This window comes from Macaca nemestrina, chromosome 19 (genome assembly GCF_043159975.1).
Source record: "Macaca nemestrina isolate mMacNem1 chromosome 19, mMacNem.hap1, whole genome shotgun sequence".
Taxonomy (NCBI): Eukaryota; Metazoa; Chordata; class Mammalia; order Primates; family Cercopithecidae; genus Macaca; species Macaca nemestrina.
Window position 1 is genome coordinate 63,892,835 of NC_092143.1, and position 24,079 is coordinate 63,916,913.

The window sequence follows — 24,079 nt, forward strand, 5'->3', positions numbered from 1 at the left end:
TCTGCTTGCATGTAGATGGTATTATCACTTTTCTTTTCTTTCCTTTTTTCATGCAGAAGTGGGTGGAGAGGGCTGTTTCAACTGCCATTGATGAAAATCCAACTCCTAATGTCTGATGGCAGGCTGCTGTTTCACGCTCTGCTGTTTCTGTTTCAACAGAAATTTCGTTTGTTGTTTCTACTGGCAGTGTTTGCCTGTTCTGAAGTAAAGGCACTGCTGCATTTAGTTAGGGGATCAGCATTCTTTGCTTACATTTAAATTTGTGTCATGGTTATGGTGCTTCAGATTTATTGAAAAGAAACACCTTCACGAAAGCTGGGAAATAGCATTTTGAATAGCATTGTAGTCTTGAAGAAATGCCAACACTTTAATGCCAGTCTCTCGGTACCCACTTTGTATGCTTTGGGAGCATTTGACCCATATCAAATACATATCAAATACAGTTATTTTTTATAACAACCAGAATCATTATTTACCGCCCTTGTGAGGTACATTTTTGCAGAGTTGTTTCTGTATACACATTTAATATAGTAAGATCTCTGCCTATAATTTCAAATGAAAAGCAGATAGGTGAAGCAAAACTGTAATGGAAAAGTTTACTGTAGCTCCCCTCCCTTTTAATATTTAGCATTAAACACTAAATAGAGGTAAAAACATACCACAGTTCAAACTTGCCAATAAACCTGGAACTTACCTTGATACCTAGAACTGCAGCCCATTAGCTGTGGGATCTGATAAATTGCTTAACCTCTGTGAGTCTTAATTGCCTCATCAGGAAAGGACGATAATATTTTACATTACAGGAATTGTTTTAAGAATCAAATGAACAGAAAGTGACTGCTCTAGTGCCTGAGACATTGTATTTATTAAATGGCAGCGGATCCCTGCTATTAAGATCTCTGCCCATACTTTCAAATGAAAAGCAAATAGATGACACAAAACTGTAATGGGAAAGTTTACTGTAGCTCCCCTCCCTTTTAAAGTTTAGCATTAAATATTAAAACATTAAATAGAGGCAAAAACGTATCACAATTCAAACTTACCAAGGTTTCATTCTTTTTATGGAAGCAGCCTCTTTATGTCAGTCTCAAATCTTAAGAGATCAGAACTTGAAAGATCAGTTGAACACTCTGCTTTTCCCTGTCCTGATACCTACTGAACTGAAATCTAGCACAGCTTTATAGCTCAGGTTGTTTCCTGTGTTTTATTTATTTATTTATTTATTTATTTTATTTTATTTATTTATTTATTTATTTTTTTTTGAGACGGAGTCTCGCTCTGTCGCCCAGGCTGGAGTGCAGTGGCCAGATCTCAGCTCAGTGCAAGCTCCGCCTCCCGGGTTTACGCCATTCTCCTGGCTCAGTCTCCCGAGTAGCTGGGACTACAGGCGCCCGCCATCTCGCCCGGCTAGTTTTTATTTGTTTGTTTTTTGTTTTTGTATTTTTTAGTAGAGACGGGGTTTCACCGGGTTAGCCAGGATGGTCTCGATCTTCTGACCTCGTGATCCGCCCGTCTCGGCCTCCCAAAGTGCTGGGATTACGGGCTTGAGCCACCGCGCCCGGCCGTTTCCTGTGTTTTAAAAGGATGAAATCGTAAGTACGGCCCTCTGTTGGCTGAGTGCTTGACACGCCAAACATAACCTCTGTCCTTAAGATATCTTCGGATGTAAAATGAAGAGTGTTTTGATATTTTTTCTTGCTTAGCCTTGAATATTGAGGGCCAAGACTTTGTATGATAGATATCTAACTTTAATCAGTATCTCATTTCTTCTTGACTTCCAGCAAGCTTCTAGGTATTTAAATCTCTTGGTGCTTTTTTGTAACTTGTTGCTTCTCTACAGCTAAAACTTCACTTCCTATGGAAGTGACGGTAATTTGTTTGTGAACCGCCTGGAGCCTGGCAGATCACAAAGCTGTGGAAGATCTGAAGTGTAAAGGAATCCCTCTAGGAATCACATCAAATACATCCATTTGGTTTTCAGCACATCCCAGTAATGTGTGATTCTTGAAATTCGTAGAATCTTTCTTTTCCAACTCTCCACTAGATTTCACAAAGGTAATATTGCATACCTGCCTTAAGGCTGCTTTAGAGGAAGAAATTCACTTCCAGTTAATCAGTCATGGCTCCTGTCACTTCTATCCATTACTCCAATTGAACATAGGTGAAATCTGAAAAGCAAAATTATGTTTTTGCTTTGAGCAAAGTTCATTAGAAAGTCCACCACATTTTTTAAAGGGCTATTTATAAAAGTTAAAATAAGTAGCATATCTAAAAGTCTATAAAATGGCCATTGATTCCATTTACTTATTTAATTGACTAGGCTGAATCTTGACAACTTACATAGATTTTATTCAGGTCTGTGACAAAATTTCATAGAAGACTTGTTACATAGGATGCATTCTATAAATCTGCAGAGCATTTTCTCAGCACTGAGTCTTACAACTTAATTTGATTCATGATATACGATTTTTCTCTAAATTATGAGTTATGTTTATATTCTTTCCCACCCAAAGCATCACTTTATGCCAAAAAATGCTTACTTTCTGGGTTTCTGACCACATCTTTGCATTTATTCTAAAGTTTTTATTATAGCGTAACTATCAACATTTTTAAAGAAATAATTCTCTGTTTTAATGAGCTCATTAAAATATTCTTCTAATATATTTTTATCCTCCAGATTTTTTTTAAAAGTTCAGTTACGTACTAAGGAAGTTATGTGTACATGTATTGAAGTGCCTACATTTCCTAATAATAAAGGTGATCACAAAGTATTAGATAACAATAGGTTTCTTTCTGGTGCTGCTCTATAATGCACAGTATTTAAATTATTTAGACTGTGAAGACTTTCTGTTTCTCAGATTGTCATTTAAGGGGCAATGGCCATCTTATAGAAAGGAATGCTTGACTCAGTCCCTTTTGGAATGATGCATCAGCTTCATCACATACTTGACTACCTTAAATAAGGCATCCTTCACAACTCTGATGGAGTGTTTTCTTAATGAGTAGAAATCGTAAAGATGAACAGTTATTGTATTCAGTATCATTGTCAGTCCAGTGAGAGTCACTGAGCTGAATGTCTGCAGACTCCAGAACATAACCTGAACTTTACTGTTAATTATTCAGTTCTCTCAATTGTCTTTTTCTGCTTTCTACCTTTATTCATTCAGCAGGCAGATCTCAAGGGCCTGTTTTGTGCCAGGCTGTGAGCTAAGCACCAGAGCTTCTAAAGGAAGCTGTGGTTTAGGAAAACATGTAAACAAGCGTGTGAAATTCAGCTTTGAGTGCTGTGATGGAAGCATTTAAAGAGTACAGTTGAAGCACACACATGGGGGAGGGCTTTGTCTGCTGGGGCTTCATAAAGGAAATGACCCTTGAAAGATGAGTAGCCACTGGCCAAGGTGCTTAAGAAAGAGTGTTCCACTCAGATGGGCTAGCATGAGCAAGGCAGAAGCCTGAAACAGTTGGATGTGTTCCAGAAACTGTAAGCAATTGAATACAATGGAAATGAAGTTTATTAACAAGACCATGATGAGAGAATTGACTTTAGGCTGTGGCCACATTGTTGAAGGACACGTGTAACAGTCAAAGGAGTAGGTCTTTCTTTTCTAATCAATGGAGAGCTATTAATAGATTTAAACCTGATAAGCTTTGAGTTTTACAAAGACTTGTTCATCAGCTGTTGGGAGGGTAAATTTGGTGAGTACAACAAGGACAAACTAGCTTAGTTAGGAAGCTGTTACTAGAGGCCTGATAAGAGGTTTAGAGAATCTATGTGCCTGGGAGAAGTGGAGAGGATAGAACCTTTACCCTTAAGGGTAAAGGCTATAGGGCTTGAAGACCAGTTGCATGAAGAGGAACTATAAGATTATCATACTTACGGCTGAGGTACTGGTAGATGGTGAGTGGTGTAGGAGAACCCAGGCTCAGAGGAATGTGGATGTTAATTTTTCTTTTTGAATTTGGAATTTGAGGTCTATCTACATGAAAATTTCCTATAGGTACTTAGATCTATTGCTCTGAATTGCAAGAAAGAGTTCTGGGATAGACGTAATGAATTTAAGTCATAATGAAATATAACGACTGTCATTTATAGAAAACACTCTATGTGCCAGGACCTGTTTACACACACACACATACACACACACATAATGTTATATATTATCTTCTTAAAATCTTCAGTGTAATCCTAGGAACAAGATACTCATTTTTTTTTGACAAGTAACTAAGGCTTAGAGAAGTTTGAAAACATGTACAAACTTCCACATCTAATAATTAGCAGGTCCATCATTGAACCCAAACATACTGTTAAAATAATGTTCACTGTCTTTTCCACTATTATTTTTAGTAGTGTTTTAGAATGGGAAGCATGGCTATGTATGCACTTTGCATGACACTGAGTAGATAGGCCTGGAATTTGAAAGCCTATAGAAGTGTAATAACAGAGAATATTGAAATATTTATAGTCTTAATTTTATCTTATTGACCGTAGGAAACATTGAAAGTTTTTAGCAAGATGATTAGAAAAGGGGAATGGATCAGCGGGAGGGGGTGCGATAGTACTCTTTTGGATGGAAGTAACAGAACCCATTTTAAGCAGAAGGAATTGTTTACTGGAAGAATATACCAGGAAAACCTTGGAGAAACAATGTAAGGGGTTAACAAGCAAAATGTGAACAGTTTCTAGAATTCCACCTCCAGGGTACAGCCAGCAAATTAGCACAGCTACCAACTGGTCCTTGTCTTTATTTACCTCCGTTCAAACATCCAAGAGTCTAGCAGGGCGTGGTGGTGCATGCCTGTAATCTCAACACTCTGGGAGGCTGAGGCGGGTGGATCACTTGAGATAAGGAGTTCAAGACCAGCCTGACCAACATGGTGAAAACCCGTCTCTACTGAAAATGTAAAAATCAGCTGGGCATGGTGGCGGGTGCCTGTAATCCCAGCTACTCAGGAGACTGAGGCAGGAAAATTGCTTGAACCTGGGAGGCAGAGGTTGCAGTGAACTGAGATCATGCCACTGCACTGTAGCCTGGGTGACAGAGCAAAAGCAGGACTCTGTCTAGGAAAAAAAAAAAAAAAAAAAGTCCAAGATTCTGAGAAAGATGAGCTGGAGAAGAGTGGCCCAGCCTGAGGATGGCCACTCATAGCTAAAGCAGTGTGCTGTGATCATTCACTTGTAACACAGCATCTCCAGCTCCTTTAGGTCTTTTGTTCAACTCTTGACCTTAGAAAATCATTTTCTTCTATCTTTACTTGTTAACTCAGAATGAGACTTTTCAAAGATGATGATAATAAGAATAGTGCCGGTGGGGAATTTATTTCAAGAGGAGAAACCATAAAGTTTGGAGTGAAATTAGATGTAATGGAAGAAAACTCAGTGCCATCGACTGTTAGAGGTCTAGTTTAAGTCTCCTTAAAGCTCATAAGTCCCCATCAACTACTTCAAATCAAACCTGTTTATATATATATTTATATTTATTTATTTATTTCAGTAGTTTTTAGGGTACAGGTGGTTTTTGGTTATATGGATAAGTTCTTTAGTGGTGATTTCTGAGATTTTGGTGTACCTGTCACTCAAGCAGTGTACATTGTATCCAATATGTAGCCTTTCATCCTTCACCCACCTCCCACCCTTCTCCCCGAGTCCCCAAAGTCCTTTATATTAATATTATTATTATGTCTTCGTATCCTCATAGCTTAGCTCCTGCTTATAAGTGAGAACATATGATACTTGGTTTTCTATTCCTGAGTTACCTCACTTAGAATAATGGCCTTCAGCTCCATCCAAGTTGCTGCAGAGGCCATTATTTTGTTCCATTTTGTGACTGAGTAGTATTCCATGGTGTATATATATATCACAGCCAACAAATAGTTGATTTCTTTTTGACTATATGCTGATGATAATTCTTGCTTTAATATTGGCAACAACTGACTGGCAGTGCCAGAAGCAGAAGCAAATCTCTTCTTGACTGATTGAACACAAATAAAGTTGGCAAATATTTTTTATTGTGATCCATATCTTCAGTTTTCAAATACCAACATTATTTCTCCTTAGTAGTAAGAGCTTTATTCCTTCCATTCCTGTATGAGGCCTAGTTTCCAGCTAGAAGCATTTACTCTGATTTTTATTATTCTTTTTTCTTGCTGGGAAAAGACGAGATCCTGAATTTAGACTTCAAACAGAAAGAATGCTAACATTCTACTTTTAAATCCTTAATTTCCTATAGTAACTTTTTCTTATCTATGCAAATCTTGCTTTAATTTTTCATAAACATTGTGTGTGTGTGTGTATTTTTATGGTTTCTTTTTTGTTCACTGCAGTGTCCCTAGGGCCCCTAACAGTGCCTGGAACATAATAGGTACCCAGTAAGTGCTTGTTGAATGAATGAATAATTTTATAAGATATGTTAAAGTGAGACAACTTGTCTCCTTGTTTTCAACATGAAAATTAGAATAGAATTTATCAAACTTCAAGATTTGTAAATACTTTGGTAGCATAATATCAAGAGTATCACTGTAGATACACCAACCGTAATACCATTCTGTAAAGAGTGGATTAAAACATCAGACAGATCACCTTAAATGTCATCTGAGTCAGGTTGATGATGGAATTACTAAAGAACTTTTAGGCCGGGCGCGGTGGCTCAAGCCTGTAATCCCAGCACTTTGGGAGGCCGAGACGGGCGGATCACGTCGTCAGGAGTTCGAGACCATCCTGGCTAACACGGTGAAACCCCGTCTCTACTAAAAAATACAAAAAACTAGCCGGGCGAGGTGGTGGGCGCCTGTAGTCCCAGCTACTCGGGAGGCTGAGGCAGGAGAATGATGTAAAAACCCGGGAGGCGGAGCTTGCAATGAGCGGAGATCCGGCCACTGCACTCCAGCCTGGGCGACACAGCAAGACTCCGTCTCAAAAAAAAAAAAAAAAGAACTTTTAAACGAGAATGCTCCTAAAGTAATAAAACATTATTTCCCTAATTCCAATGCTGTCTTATTGGGTATTTTAAAAGTAGAAAAACTTGTCTATGAATAAACAAAATAAATGGTTCTAGTTATATAATACTAACAATTTTAAGTTTCCTATATTTATATTGTTAAAAACATTAAGACTAGAATGTACGAGTAAAATAGAAAAAATACATAGTGTAAATGAAAAGGGCTTATTAGCAGTTTGGCATTTCAGATATACTAATTACAACTTTGATATTTGCTATTTTTATGGTGATGACTGTTTCTCAGTGATATCTACAATGGGCATAGTAAAAATTAAAGACTGCTCTTTAAGGGGCTGGGCATTAATTTGTTTCTTTCATAAACTATATTTAAATGAAATCAGGGTAAAATTCTTAGGTAATTGGAAATATTTATTGGAATGGTATACTTTTACATATTTATGTTATTGTAGACTACAAAGTTGTTTATAAGGTACAAGAAAATATTTACTCTGTAGAAATGTTGAATAGTGGCAGCACTTAGGGAGAACACAAGTCCTCTACAAATTCAGGAATAGGTATAAAAACTATGTTGAGGAAGGCTCATACTGCCTGCACTGCCGCTTAATTCTGTTAAGAATGATTCGTCTGAAAGAAGGAAGGAATCACTAGGTTAATTCTACCCTAATCTCTTTGAGTCTGCTAACAGTGTTGCGTGCATTGCTGTGGCATTTTTTCCTGTTGTCATGGACACTTATCCATTAAAAACACCATCGCCTGCTGACTGTCCATCTTTGCACATTGCCTGGTGAGGCTGGAGTGTGATTTTGGGCTTTGATTAAAGTAGAAAGTATTCAGTAGAAATCCATTCTTTTTATTTTATATAAAATGCCATGTGTGATTACAATGAGAAAATAATTGAATTCTGTTTCTTTTGTGCTTGTTTTCAGCAAAGTCAAAAACATTTCTGTAGCCCTGGTCCCTATGTATACCTTATTTCTAAATAAAATGTTTTTCTCTTCAGAACACCAGTTTTGAAAACATGCCAAGTAAAAGCAATTGTTTGAAGAATGTATCAAATGATAAAGATTTCATTATTTTCTAAGTTTATAATCTAGTGCTGCTCCTAAGGAAAATATATTTTTATTCATAAAGTTACTAATTCATGATTTATGTTTTTACTCTCAATATGTACTCATTGTGGACCCCTCCCCAGTAACTGAAAGCCCGTGTGATTTTTTGAGGAAGCATACCAGGATTTGGAATCACACAGTGATGTTCAAACATTCTTAGTTCCACCACTGTGTCATCCTGAGTCTGGTATTTTATCTCCTTATGACTCGGGAGTTTTTTTATTTCTAAAGTAACATCTACCTTTTAGAGTTGTTCTTAGGATTAAATGAGATGATCTGTGGAGTGTGTCTGGCATAAACACCCAATCAGTGGATCAAAGATCTTTCCATGTGAGAATAATGAACTAGAATACTTGGTATTTGTTGTGCTCTCACTACACTGTGAGTCTCCAGTAAGCTGGGATGGGAGTCACCCATTTGGCATTCTGTGTATAATATTTTTGTTGCACTTAGTAGGGCAATATTTGCTATATAAGGGTTTATAGAATTCTACATTGAAGCTTGGCTGGACTGTATTTTTTCAGCATCTACTTTATATTGTTTGCTCTGCTCTCTGCATCTGATATTTTTCAAGCAGTTGCTATTTTTGCTGCCTATGGATAATTTTGTTCTGAACATTTCTGTTAATAGGAGGTAAACCTAAAGGTTTTTGTGTTGACTGCAGATTGTTGGAACACGATTTTTATCAGGATGCTGACCTAGGAAAATTAACATTGTCTGTTCATGGAATTTTACCTACTTGGAGGTGAGTTAATTACTGATGTGATGGAACTCGCTCCGCTGGCATACAGTTTTTGGAGTCCTGCCATGTCAGGAATTATAATTGGCCTTCTGCTTATATGAGGGCAGTTTTGTATCGTTTAAAGTGCTTCACAGCTGTAAGTTAGGAGTACTATTATCTTGATCATACAAGAAATCTGGGGTGGTTCTCTTTATTAAGAGCAGTGTTTTAGCCATAAAGTGAGTGTTTAGTACCCCAGCATGCCACACGCTTGTTTGGATTCACTCTGAGGCCCTGTGCACAAATGTTCAATCAACTTTCAGTAAGCATCGTTGCCTCCAACTAAACAAATAATTATTCAGTCATCAGTAGCACCGTTTTAAGATATGATCATAATACAAGCTATTTGCAAATTTTATTTGTGTTCAGTTAGTCAAAATGAGATTTGCTTCTGGTTTTGGCATTGCCGGTCAGTTGTTGCCAGTATTAAAGCGTGCATTGTCATCAGCATATAGTTAAAAAGAAATAACTATTTGTTGGTTGTCTAATACTCTCTTTTTCTTGAGCCATAAATGTTGACCGACCTTTGCTTTCTTGTGTTTATACTAATCACTGTAAAATATCAAGATCTGTTTTATAAACCACACAGAACTCCAAATTGTGTGGAACTGCCTAACCCTACAGCTTTTAAAATTGGAGGAAAATTATCCTTACAAGTTAGTGGTGAGAAGAACTTGACAAAAAAACACACAATACAGACTATGAAATCCTGACTTGGCACTGGTAGAGCAGAAAATAGGTAATTATAACAACCCATAAAGTAAATGTGAGCTAGAAACCTATCGTTATTTATAGTTCATTTGGTCCCTAATAATGGCAGTTTGTTCTGTTTGACAGTTGTGGTACCTAGGGGGAAGTTGCTTAATCTCCCTGAGCCATAATTAATTCATTTATAAAATGAAAATATGAGTTGCTGCCTACTCAGCCAGGAGTTCCAAGGATCAGATATGATCATGTATGCGAAATCAATGAAATATCAATACCAGTCTCCCAAGTCCAAGAGAAGACTGGAACTAGCATGGAAGGAATGCAGCCAATCAGAGAGTTCCTGTAGCACCCTGCCCTGAACTCAAACGCGGGACATCCTGTGAGTCGTGTATCCTTGCCCTTCCCTATGCCACACAATCCTGAGGTGTCAGAAATGTGGATTCATGCAAGGGGCTAGGCAATGTAGGTTATGGACTTGCTAGCTTCCAGTAACTGTGGAAAGGAGAGAAACGAAGGGACTTTGTATGACATTAGACCCAGTCTGGTGGCAGGGCATTGTTTAAACAAGGAACTAACAGAGTATGATGACACATAAGGGCTACTGTCCTGTGTACAGTCCCAGAAATGAGATGTGGATCCCTCAATTATCATTAATACATTCAAAGATTTTTAAGCCCACGAGAAATTGCCAAGTCTTCATAGGAGTTCCAGAAGCTGTAAAGCATTTTGCATTCAGTAGGTACTCAAACATTGTTGTGATGACAGTAATTTGCACCAGCAGTTCTGCTCTTAAAAATTTTAGTTTTGTGAGTTTTACGTTTGAAAAAGGTGGTAGCAAATTAAAATGTGGTGCAGAGGAAACACACAAATTATCAAAGATCCATGAGTAAAGAAACTAATAAATTCAGTAAGTTTTGAATTTATTAAAACAAGGCTGACATCAGTACATTTTTTAAAATACCTTTTTGAAGAGATGTCTGCGTACAAGATGGCTATCAGATGTCTTCTGTCAGTAAGACCAGTAAACAAGATAATCTAAGCAGGAAAATGTTCGATTAGACATGACTTTCTCCCTGAGAGATTTCACTTGATTCCTGGGACTTCAACTGTACAAAAAAAATACATGCATTGGTTTCTATAATTGGACTGGGGAAGCTCCTGCAGAGTAAGGCCTTGGGGTTAGTTTATGAGTCCTTTATACCTAGCACTCAGAACAGGCACATTTCATACACACACAGACACACACACACACACACACACACACACACACACCCCTTTTTTTGAGGCAAGGTCTCACTCTGTCACCCAGGCTGAGTGCAGTGGTCCGATCACAGCTCACTGTAGCCTCCACCTCCCGAGCTAAAGCAATCCTCCCACTTCAGCCTCCTGAGTAGCTGGCACTACAGGTGTGCGCCACCATGGCCTGGCTAATTTTTGTATTTTTGGTAGATACAGAGTTTTGCCATGTTGCCCAGGCTGGTTTTGAACTCCTGGGCTCAAGTAATCTGCCTGCTTTAGCCTACCAAATTGCTGAGACTATAGGTGTACCCGTTGCACCCAGCCCTCATATATATTTTTAATGCTGAATTAAATCAGCAGTTCTGAAAAACAGTCTTTCATAAAACTATTTCCTCCTTGAGATTTAACCTGTTTCTATTCATCTTTTGCCAAGTCAAGATTCAAAACATCGGCATCCTTTTGGACTCCTTACTTCCCTTCAATCGCTATTTTCTATACCCACATCATATTAGCTACACGTTCCTATGGATTATTTCCTCATCATCTCTTTTTATATGTTTCTTCTTTTGAGATTCCCATTCCCATTACTCTGGCTAGATCTCTAGTTTGTGTTCAAACAATAACCTCTTGAGAGCTTTGCTAGCCTTTAGGTTTTCATTTATAATTTCAGCCTGTATATTTGTTTGGCCCAAAACATTATTTCCCCCTCTCAAAAGTGTTTGACACTTGTCTACTAAGTTTTTGTAAGTTTTCCCATATCCAATTTATAGATTTTTTTTCTTGTATGAATTCCATATTTTAAGCAGTGGTTAGCTTTGCTTTTCCTTGGAGGTGTCATTGCCTTCTTTCTTCTACTCTGGTTATTTCTGCAGCTTACTGGAACTCACTTCTTCCCAGTCTCACCTCTCAGAATCCTAAGGTTCAGCATTGTCTCGAAGTATTTCTGTAAGTTATTTTACTGCTTCCGACAATATTCTTATGCTGTACCAAACCCCTTAGCATATGGTGTGAACTAGAAAGTTGATTGTTAAAAGGGGAATGTTTAAAAACAAGACATCTGACCATCCATAGTTAAAGGTAGCTCTGCCTTCATGCTGGCAGCCTATCTGAATCCTCAGAAAGTTTCATGGTGTGTAAAAATCTGGGAGAAGAAGCACTCTTTGAGAATCTTGTATCTACCCATTAGCAAAATTATTTATAGGCATGGTTTGCACTTAGAGCATCTTTCATTTTACATAAAATGCATTTCTTTATTTATGAGATTTTGTATTTTAACAAGTCTCCCAGATACACTCTTTTTGACATCTAATCTTGGATTCATACCCAATTTAGGATATGAAACCAACTCCCTACAAATCTTAATTATCTTATAAGCACTTTGAGTGCTACTGAGTATGCAAAGCATATATTATTGACTTTTCACCCAAGTTCCTTCTTGAGAAAAAGCTGGGACAGCTATAGATGTTTTTACTTAACAGATTGCTAAATAACAAGTGATGGATTGTTACTAGCTGAAAACACTAGATAGAACACGCATCTAAGACAACCAAAAGGGAGAGATTTTTCCAAACAGAAGTGCTGTTTTACTCCCTTAAAGTTTATTCTTATGTTGTATTTTGTTTTGCAAACAGACAGAAGCACCAGCAGAGCTCAGGAAGGTTTTGTGTTGTGCCCAAGGTTGGGGGCAAGAATTTGAAAGGGATCAGTGAATCAGATGTAATAAGGGCTCTGTTTGAGCCACCCAATCTCTGTTTTGCTGACGGTCAGTATTCCAGTTATAAAAAGCTGCATCGGCATTTCCGTCAGCTCAAAAGAACTTTATCCCTGCTTTCATTCTGACATACCTATTATGACTTTGTTCACTAAGCAGAAGGAATTATGGGAAATGGAAACTCGATGGCATGTTTTGATTAAGGCATTATGTGTGTATCTTCACTGAGAAATTAAAGAACCAAGCAGAATTGTATGTTTTCCTTTCAGGTAACAAAAATTGCCTTATTCATTCCATATCATGGTGATTTAGTTAACTTGGAAAACAAAGTAGCATAAAATGGGAAGACTTATGTACAAAGTACATTTGATATTTTAAACAAGGAATTTAAAGCTTATGTGAATTTCTATTATCCTAAAATCAAACTAAAACATAATCACAGAAAACTCTACAAATGTATTTTATGGGGGTGGGATGGTGATGATTTAAAAAAAGGGAATGTTACAAAAGCTGTATTTCACTCGTCTTTTCTAGAGTTGTAGACTTAGAGAGTTGTACATTTGTATTTCAAAACAAGGGATACATTTTCAAATCTAGCTGGTAATAGTTAGCAACAAACTATATTTGCACCTTTTATTGTAGCAGACATTCTTCTGCAAACTACAGGCAAATTAACATTTACAAGCCAATTTTTTTTTTGTGTGGTAAAGTTTATATTTTCTGTGATACTCTGTTTAATTATGTTATATAAATGTCAACTTCAGCTTTTAAATTTCTTAACCTAATTTCCCTAATCCCCACTAGGTAGATCTTCATCTTAATTCATATAATTTACTGCAGAAATTCTTAGATACAAGTGTGTCTTCCTTGCTGGTGAAATACTTGCCCCATTCACTTTTATATTTTCAACTCGCTCACAGTGCCTACCTTGTAATGAGACATACATATTCGGCATGGAATGGAAAAAGACAAGAGACTCTCATGCAGCTATGATAAGGACCTTTATACAATGAAAAACATGATCAGGCCGGGCGCGGTGGCTCAAGCCTGTAATCCCAGCACTTTGGGAGGCTGAGACGGGCGGATCACGAGGTCAGGAGATCGAGACCATCCTGGCTAACACGGTGAAACCCCGTCTCTACTAAAAAATACAAAAAAACAAAAAGAAAAACATGATTAATATATCTTTAAATTTTAATGCCGAGCTTTCTATCTTCATAAGTCTCTCATTTATTGTAAGTGGAATTAACCTGTATTTAGTTGTCTAATAAATGTGATTGGTATTACATACATCTCCTTTTTTTGTATCTACTTTGAGCTTAGTAAGTTTTCCTAAAAATAAAGTTAAACAAGATGAATATGAGTCATCCTTAAATGAGAGGTCTATGTTAACATAAAGAAACTTTGAAAGTCTGAAAAATGAAGGTTAACCTCATTCGTTTTGTAAAAATTCACCAAACATCAAGGGGTGTGAAAACACCTAGAAAAACAATAAGATATGCAGCAAAGTTGCCTGTTTTAAATTCGAAACTGTAGTCCATGACAAGAATTATCAAAAGGTAGTACGTGTATGTAAAATAGGCTAGTAAAGCAAATGACTCTGAACCTGAGAGAAAGAATGCTACTCACTGGAAACCCACACTTGGGGTGGAGTGTCTGTGGATGGCCATTATGATAAGAAAACTGAATAGAGAATGAGTTTATTTTGTTAGAAACTTTCAAAAAGACACTATGTCATGTAAGGTTAAAGAAGAGCCTGTTCTGCTTTGCTTGCCACATAAGGAACTTCATAGGTCTTCAGTTAATCTTTCCTGAGGAGCATTTATCCTACCAAAAAGATAAACTCGAGAGAAATAATGGATTGTGTCCTTAGTTGTCTTGAAAGTTTAATTTTATTTTCCAGAGTTACAGCTGTTTTGTATTCCTTATTAGGTCAAAAAACTCTTTTAAAGAATTGTGCTCTAAACAGTTTTCCCTTTACCATTTGACATCCATTACTTTTAGAGGGAATGAGACGTAGAATTTGGAACCTGAAGTACGAATAGTATTGTTTGAACTTCAAGGATTTATACTCATTGTGACACCTTAGTGTTGAAATGACTGAAATCTGTTTCATGCAAAAAAGGCGACTGGTCTATTCTTGGGAGTTGTGTTTCAAAAGCCTGAGTTTTGTTTTTGTTTTTCTTGTTGTTGTTTTCTTTTTGTGATGACATACGAACTTTAGCAAAATAAAAGCACCTAGATTATAAATTAAAATTCATTAAGGCCTATGTAATTTTTTAATGTATTGGAAGGAAGAATGACAACTGAATAATTACTATGATTTTTTATTTGCAGCACTTGCTGCTCTTTCATCTATAGTTACCTGGAATGTGATATTTGGATTTTAAATTTTCTGTGGGATATATAGCTGTTTAAAAACCAGAAAAAAGATTTAAAACAATTTTATCCCTGTAGGTGTTCTCCTTTGCTTTTTGCCTTAGAAAAACCGTTGTATTTTTCATAATGACTGCTCAACATGAACAAAAACAAACAGAACATGAGCGCAGCGTTCACTGGTGATATTCACTCGGGCGCTTGTTAAGATACCAAATTTTAGACTATAGCGTATGCATAGTTTTAGTGCTGTATGAGATATTAGCAGAGTAGTCATCTAGTGAGACTCCTTCATATTACAGCTGAAGAAATGAAGATCCAAAGCTGTTGAGAGATTATCATCAGTGCAACCACAACCACAACTGGGTTTACTGGCTTTTAGTTCATCGCTCTTTTTATTTTTTTGCACCAAACCAGAAAGAATTGATAAAAAATGATTATTATATAAAGTATACTATATCAGACTAATCGAGGGTATGGTTCAATTGAGTATAAAATGATAGTGGCTTATTGAAGATTACTTGTAAAATACATAAGATTATCGTTGGCCTTTTTAATACAAGCATGTTTTTTTTAGTATCTTAGAATTTATTAATAATTCATCTCATTAGATAGTGAGGTTACTTCTGTAATGTACTCCAAATTAAAGTGCATGTTTAGTGCCTCTGTTGGCTGGACTATAATTTATACAAGGCATGACTGTAATATAATGAATCTGATTTTTCTGTGTGACTTGTGGAATCAATCCTATTTCTTTATAATCACATCTTGTATATTACATTGTGTATTTTTTAATGATGCCTGTGTTTCAAAAGTGCCACTAATGGTCTTTCTCATATTAATATGTCAAACCCACGGGATCAGAAAATGGGGAAATTCTAAGCTTTTGTACAAAACTGACAATGGAATTTAAATTTTAACACTTAATCCTGCTGTCAGATATGTCTGTTACACACACACATACATACATACACATACACACACAGAGAGCCCCTAAATTCAGTGAACCACTTCATGTGCATCAGTAATTAGATCTTTAGTTTGTGCCTCTGTCGACATTTTCCTTTCGGACTAATGGATTTCAGCCTACCTAGAGACTGTTTTCTCAATAAAAGACATTAGTCCATAAAAATCCCTCCCTACAAAAACAACATGTCTTGCCAAACAAATTGGTCCTTGAAAAAATACTTCCGAAATACTCATTAACAAAGGCATTGAGGGAAGAACTGCCGTGCTGATCCAGACACCACCCTTTCTCTACGTATTGATACCTCTGTGAATGCACCATCACTGCCTGGCGTTCATGCCCCTGTTTATGCCGAAGCTGCCACCTTTTTCTATACCCTACTGGGATTATGTTTATTCTTTGGTGATTAGATCAGAAGCCACCTGCTACTTCCATTGTATCTTCAGTTATTTCCCTCTCTCCCTTGAAATGTAATTATTAAGCACGTTAGTTTTGCCCATTATGTTATTTAGTTTTAAGCCATTTCCCCCTAAATTTAAACTCTTAGGGATAAGGGACCTTGCCATGTCCATCTCTATATCACTGTAAATGGTAGATTAGAAATCATGTAGTTCATTTTCATTGAGTGTGGGGAAGTTCAACAAGAAACGGAAATTTCCCTCTGTGCTAAATTTGAATGGGTGCCTCCCAGGATGCCCCAAAGAGCTTCCAGCATCAGTGCCACCCACCACTTTTCAGTGTGACCAGGAAACTTATGCTCTGTGACCTTTTGTTTTGCTACTTGTAAAGGTGGGAAACCATTGTCTAAACAGCAATTTTTTTTTTAATATACTTTAAGTTCTAGGGTACATGTGCACAATGTGCAGGTTTGTTACATATGTATACTTGTGCCATGTTGGTGTGCTGCACCCATTAACTCGTCATTTACATTAGGTATATCTTCTAATGCTATCCCTCCCTCCTCCCCGCTCTCCACAATAGGCCCCGATGTGTGATGTTCCCCTTCCTGTGTCCAAGTGATCTCATTGTTCAGTTCCCACCTATGAGTGAGAACATGCAGTGTTTGGTTTTCTGTTCCTGTGTTAGTTTGCTGAGAATGATGGTTTCCAGCTGCATCCATGTCCCTACAAAGGACATGAACTTATCCTTTTTTATGGCTGCATAGTATTCCATGGTGTATATGTGCCACATTTTCTTAATCCAATCTGTCACTGATGGACATTTGGGTTGATTCCAAGTCTTTGCTACTGTGAATAGTGCTGCAATAAACATACATGTGCATGTGTCTTTATAGCAGCATGATTTATAATCCTTTGGGTATATACCCAGTAATGGGATGGCTGGGTCAAATGGTATTTCTAGTTCTAGATCCTTGAGGTATTGCCACACTGTATTCCACAATGGTTGAACTAGTTTACAGTCCCACCAACAGTGTAAAAGTGTTCCTATTTCTCCACATCCTCTCCAGCACCTGTTGTTTCCTGACTTTTTGATGATCGCCATTCTAACTGGTGTGAGATGGTATCTCATTGTGGTTTTGGCAAATAATGTTTTTAAAAGTACTTAAAAGTATTTGAATCATTGTACGTGATATCCAAAGGAGATATTTTATCACAAACATTCTGAACTCATGACTTAGAAACAGTAGTAATGAGAATAATATTTGATTACTTATTCTGTTCAGAGTATAGCACTGTATGCTACACTTTTATATTCAGATAGATGAATTCACACATACGTAAAAAACAAGTTAATGTAATATTGTTCCCAGTGCTGTTGCATATGAGGAAGTGGGTACAATCTTTACCTTTGTTCTTGTTTTCTTATGTGTCATTCAACACACATTCTCCTTGAAGCAGGGTTATAATCGACGGTTCAGATGCTGAGCCCACAGATTTCTTTGTGCCTAGTCCCCAGTAATACATTTATGAATGAACCCTGGCTCAACACCAGACTGTTGTTGTTGGCCTTGTGTATTAATATTACTGGGAAGCTAGTTGGAATTTAGTTCATTATTTGTGCAAGTTTTCAAATTCCAGCGCTGTTTGAGAGGGAGTGTGGTATACAGTCAGAGTTCAGACTGTCGGGGTGATCTGGGGCATCTCAGCCATAGCTACATGTTATGGTTAGCAGACCAGTAACTACACTGCAACATCAAAACGCATTTATCTGCCACTTCTCCATCTGTTTAGATTTTATTGAAGAGCGTACTATACTACACACCTCCCCTATGAAGCTGATTATTCACATCACTCATTTCCAGAAAAACCAGCTGAAAAATAAAACAAGATCTCATGTTCGTTTTATTCATTATCTGATTTGATGACATGTCAGCTCTGATCACCCATTTAATACTTAAAGAAAAAGGAAGAAAGTTGGAAAAACTAAGGAAAAATAACTTTAGCTATAAAATCTATAAAAGACAAAAATAAGCCTAATCTCTTTTTTTTTTTTTAACCTGGATTTCATCTCCTGCCTGTTTTTCCAAGTTCTGTTGATTCCCCTCTTCCACTGTTCTTTCCTCTTCCTTCTCGTCCATTGTCCAATGTTTCAAATATACAAACAAGGCCCTGAAGCAGGACCCAATTTAGCTTGTTGGAGGAATCACAAGAAAACATACGTAACTGTAGAGACCCAGTGAGCTAGGAGAAGAGTAAAGAAGGATGAGGTTAAAGGGCCAGGGCCTTTGTTAAGGATTTTGTTCTGTGTGTAGTAGGAGCCTTTTGAGCACGATCCAGTTTGTTTTTCAAAGGCCACTGTAGATGTTGTGAAGAGTGGAAGTAGGAGATCAGTTAGAACCTTCTATCTATGATTTATGCTGGATAATGACTGAAGGTAAGATGTTAGCTGTGGAGGTGATGAGAATTGGTCCTATTGGTGATATATTTTGGAAGTGGAGCTGTTAGAACTTGCAAATAGATTACACTTTGGTAAGACAAGAGTTAAACTCAACTCCTAGACTTGTAGTCTGAGCATTTGGGTGGAGGATGAAACTACAGTGGAGTTGGTTGTACAGGAGGAGGGTGAACCCAGAGTTGGCTTTCACATCTCTATAGTTTGAGTTGCTTATTAGATTTCCAAGTGGAGATGGCAAGCGGGCAGTTAGATGTAGGAGTCTAGATCTCATTGCAGTGGTCACGGTTTAGACATACATATTCAAGATTCATCTTAGTACAGGTGGTTTTTAAAACCTTAAGATTGGTTGAAATTACCTAAGATGAAAATGTGGATCAGGGAAGGTCATGATCTAAACCCTAAGGCACTGAAGGAGATGGAGAGGGAGTCGTCAGTGGGATTGGGGAAACCAGAAGAGTACCCCAGGGAATTCATTTCCTTTGCAGTGTGATAGGTTCTGGTTATTGATTTTTGTTGGCTTTCTTAAGCACTTGATTTTTTTATGTGTAATGATTTGGGAATTTCAGGCTCACTGTGAATGAGATTTTTGTTTTCATCTCTCTTTCATTCTACCCTTGCTCAAGCCCAGCCTCAGCCCCAGCCCGAGCCCCAATCCTTGGAGTCAAGGGGCATCCTAGCTGCTGTACCAGCTTCCTGTCACCTCCACTTTCCTTTACCCTGCAAAGGCTGAACTTCCGCTTGTCCTCCACTTGTTCCCTATCCAGGCAGCAATTTACACTGGTTCATTTATGGTACACTATCTTGTTTTTGATCCTGGCCAGTATTTTGTTGTTGTTGTCTGTTTGTTTTTACTTTTACATCTGATTATTATTGCTGTGTATTTGAACAAGGTGATACTTCAGCAGTGTGGACCTATTGTGCCATGCCATGCTCTCCAGAAGTCTTCATACCTAATTTCTATATGTCCTTGGTTTTATATCCCTACATTTAAAAAAAAAAGTCATTTTTATAGACAAAAAATTTACACTTAATAATTTTTCATTATTCCTGTTTAGGTGTGTGGTTTTTTTTCTGTCATTGTCCCAATTATTCACATCTGTTGTTTTTCTTCACTTTTATGCTTATGGAAGTCAAATGTCCACTGTAAGTTAGTTTTCAAAAAAAAAATAGGATTTTTAATATATTATCCTGAAGCATTAATAATGCCAGGGCTTTTAGGCAAAGGATGTAATTTAGACTAGTCTGCTTATTGCATCTATTTATCAGGACAGGATAAGGATATTATTTTAGCCTAACTCGATTTGTTGTAGCTAATACATACAGATTGAGAAATGTAAATGGGGAGCAAATAATACGTGCACAGGATGCTTGCCTGGACATCATCTTAGTTAATGTAATGGAAATCCTTTAATACATGTTTATATATTTACACAGGGAGAATTAAATGTGAAAATTCTTTACCTCTGAAAAATTTAAAGATACCTTGACCCTTTACAAGTACACCTAACAGCTGGACTAAGAGTACTTAGCAGCATTCAGGAGGGGTCTGTGTGGAATTCTCCTAGGCAGAACCCTAGAGCAGCCTTGCACCAACCTAAGACACTTTCCAGATAAAACATGTGATATGGAGCTGGAACATACCTGAGATGGCCATCCTGTTACAGTGTATGGCAGTTAATCCTATTCACTTTGGTGTAATTAATGAGAATGGTGAAATAGAAGTGTAATCATTTCTGCAAGAGGAAATGTCAGCCCATTAATGAGAATAAGGGTTATTATTGTCAGTTGAAGCAGCAACTATTCAGATTGCTGAGTTGGTGTGTTCACATATTTAGATGTTCATTTCAGGGTATAACAGAGAGGGAACATTTTTCAAGAGGATTTAAAAAAAAAAAACAACCAATGATGGCATTTTGACATGACTACAGTTCTACAGTTGTAGACCCTAATAAAAATCTAGTAAGCATAAAATGTAATTTCTAAATAAAAGTAACTGGCATTTTAAGAGTCTTACCCAAACTCAAACATTTATACGTGTATATAAAATTAAGTAACCTTTAAATTGCCTTTTATTATTGTTATGTTAATACTTTAAAAGTGGAATCCATTTCTTATTATGTGCCATAGACTACTTGTGGTTGTTTTCTTTGTGGCTCTGTATGTTAGACCTGAGGGAGTTGAACTGAGTCTGAGAAATATTACCTATCCCTATAGATTTTTGGGAGAATATCTTCCCTACTAAACAGCTTTCTAGGGTTTATGCAGTAATTCTTTGAAAAGTTGGAAAGTAGTGAACTGAGATAATCATAAAAAGATGCATTGGGAAGCCATGATTTTTACCTGGTTACATGATCATATTTCACAAATAATAAGGCATCAGTGAACTTATATTAGAATTCATTGATTGTTTTTAGTACTTAAATTCTGTTGGCAGCTTAAAGATTTCATGTCATGACTTCGAATATCTTCATTGCCTTTGTGAAAGAGTAATAATATTGCTGAAAGTTTCATGGAATTCTGTGTACATTAAATACTTAATACACATCAGGTTGCAAATGTTCAGAAAATGTAGGTATCCTTTAGAAATAATGGGGTTTGTGTATTTCTTTTGTTAAATTCTTATAGTTTACTTGAATAGTACAACTTTTCAACTTACAAAGTTCTTTCCAGCAGCTAGTGATCTGATGTATCTTTTTGTTGGATTTGCAGTAAATACTGGGAATTCACCTTTTAAACTATCAGTTATGTATTATTATGGTAAATTTTCAAGAACTGTTTTTTATATATATATATATAATTTCTTCATGTATGATCATGACCTTTTTCTTCTAAAAAATAAGCACTTCTTAAATTGTATTAAGTATCTAGGATGAAATCTTACCTTGTTGTTTGTTTTGTAACTTTACTGTCAGCAAATGATTTGGGGTTTAGTAGCTTAATAGCCCAATGTACTTTTAATTTTAGTTACTGTGATAATCACATCATACCAGTGGGGCTAGTGTGCTTAATGCACATCATGTTCTATGAGTATCTTCTTTTAAAATCAAGTTTTACAAAACAGTAACGTCCTTTTGTTCCTTGGGCTACCTATATCTTAGTAAGTTAGTTACTCGGGGGACACATTTGTTCTTAATGGTTTCTGTAGCACATTTTGAGGCCACATTGTGGAAATTCATTGAGAAACAGGTTTAATTTAGTTTAGCTTTTTTTTTCTTTTAGAGTAGTATATTTGAAAATGCCAGTTAGCAAAATTTCTGTTTCAGTAAAATTTATGTTGAAACTCTTCTTTTTCTTTCAAAGTTAACAAAAACCTGTTTTAAAAATTAGGAATTAGATTTCTTTCTTTGTTGACATAAGTAGCCAGAAATATGGAGCTAACTAAATTACATCAAATTTCAGAGACTAATAATGATACAGTTGGGAAAAGGGAGCTTCTACACCACCTGTACTCTGAAAGACTAATTTAATTAGAGGTAGTGATATTTCAGTGTAATTTGTTAATGGGTACATTCTGCAAAAAAAAAAAAAAAAAAAAGAAAAAAGAATAATTCTGCCTAAGCACTGGTAATTTTATGTATTTTTAGCTGGATTCTGTCAAAAGAAAGAGTTTTCTTTGAATTTCATAGCATAGAGATGCCTGGAGGAAGAATATCAATGAAGCGAAGAACAGCTTAAAAACTTTTGAGTTATTAGAATGTATACAAGGGAGAACGCAATAATCTTTTTGCTTTCCCAGTACTTTAATATATAAAATTGTATGCATAGCATTACTAGACTACTGAAAGCTAATTTTTTTATTTTTGATGTCATAATCATTCTTCTGTATCATCCCTACTGCTGATTTGATTTTTTTTTACAGTTTCATATTGAAGAATATCATAGCACATTATTTCTTTCTTTTATTTGTGGCAACTTGTATACGTTAGTTAAATATGACATGACCTCCTGAAAAGGAAATGAAATAGCAGCTCCTAATAGACTTTGTAGTATTTGGGGGAACATTATAATAAAAACTTTCTTGGTAGGGAAATATCAATACTTGTAGTAATTTTTAAAAGTTTGTTTTTTGAACTTAACCTACAATAAGTTTGATTCTGATTTATTTCATTTTTATAGAACTTTCGTCCTAATTTTACTGTCTTGTAGGTCACTCAAGTTGAGGCCTTATTAGACATGATGGGCTAGGATGTGCTACACTAACAGTTACCACCAGTTTTCTGTGTTTAACACAAAAAAACTGATATTCATGCTAAGTCTGTTGTAGGTGTGGATGACTTTCAGGGCAGCTCTCCATGGGGGTGGTCACTCATCCTGTGGGCTTGATCTTGTATTACCTCCAGCTGGCCCGTTCTTTCATAATTACCAGGAAGAATGACCACTGCAAGGGAGGAGGGCGTCAACTTTTAAATGCTTCTGCTGTAAAGTGATATGTGTCCCTTCTACTTGCTGATTCTGTTGACCATGTGGTCAGGCTTAATGTCAAGGGAGATGAGAAGTGTAATCTTTCTGAATATCTAGGAAGGGGAGAAAAACTGAAGATACTTCCGAGCATCACTAATGCTTACATTCGGCTTAATGTTTAAGCAGCATGGCAAGTATAGATCCATGTTTCTGAGCTAGAAGGCCATGAATGGGATACCGGTGTGCTACAGATACTCACTGCAACTGTTTTTTAGTTTTTAATGTGGCTGCTAGAATTGATGAAATAACATATATGGCTCACATTGTATTTCTGTTGGACAGCATTTGCCCTCCAGGCCATCAGCAGGTAGCTCCTTGGGCTGAGAAAGGAGAATAATTTCCAGGTATCAAGAGGATGATCTCTAGGGAACTGGTGGTGATGTCAGGTTATGGATGGTCTAGCAAGGTCTTGGAGTGCCTGCCCTTGATACGTCTGTCATTCTGGTGTGATCCCTGGAAGGCTGTCTCTAATTATACGTACTCCCCACGTCTACTACCATGTTCAAAAGACATTAACCAAGATTTCTCAGCCTGTTCAAACCACCATTATGTTTTGATCCAAATAGCTTTTACATTATTAATGGAGTAGAAGGAAATTTTGGTAATGGAAAGTAAAAGGACAGTAGTGGGAAAAGATTTTGGCTAGAACTTCAGTGGTCTCATTTTATGGGCAAATCAGTGCCTTAGTTTTATCAGCTGGCCTCCCAGGGGGAAGCAGAAAGATCAAAAGAAAATGAAATTATTTTGTTGAAATGCTTCATGGCACAAACAAAGCATGACTGAAGACTAGACCAGGCCTAGCTGAATTTGGCTTTTCTCTACGATTTAAAGTTTCACAGAGAGATTCTGGTTTCTGGCTTTTGATAGTGGTCAGTGATGTCTAGTGACTTCCTAACCACTAGAATCCATTTCCTC

General features: G+C 36.8%; 1 protein-coding gene across 3 annotated transcripts in view; it reads left to right on the forward strand.

Annotated features, from left to right (window-relative positions):
* LOC105465484 (cadherin 2) overlaps positions 1 to 24,079 on the forward strand; it is a 249,105-nt gene that overhangs the window by 126,760 nt on the left and 98,266 nt on the right. Inside the window, exon 1 of one of the 3 annotated variants that reach the window (XM_011713945.3) lies at positions 12,655 to 12,773. The exons of the other annotated variants lie outside the window; for them this stretch is intronic. The gene's annotated coding sequence lies outside the window, so the exon portion shown is untranslated. Of the gene's footprint in view, positions 1 to 12,654; positions 12,774 to 24,079 lie in introns of those variants that run through there. 3 annotated transcript variants of the gene reach the window in all.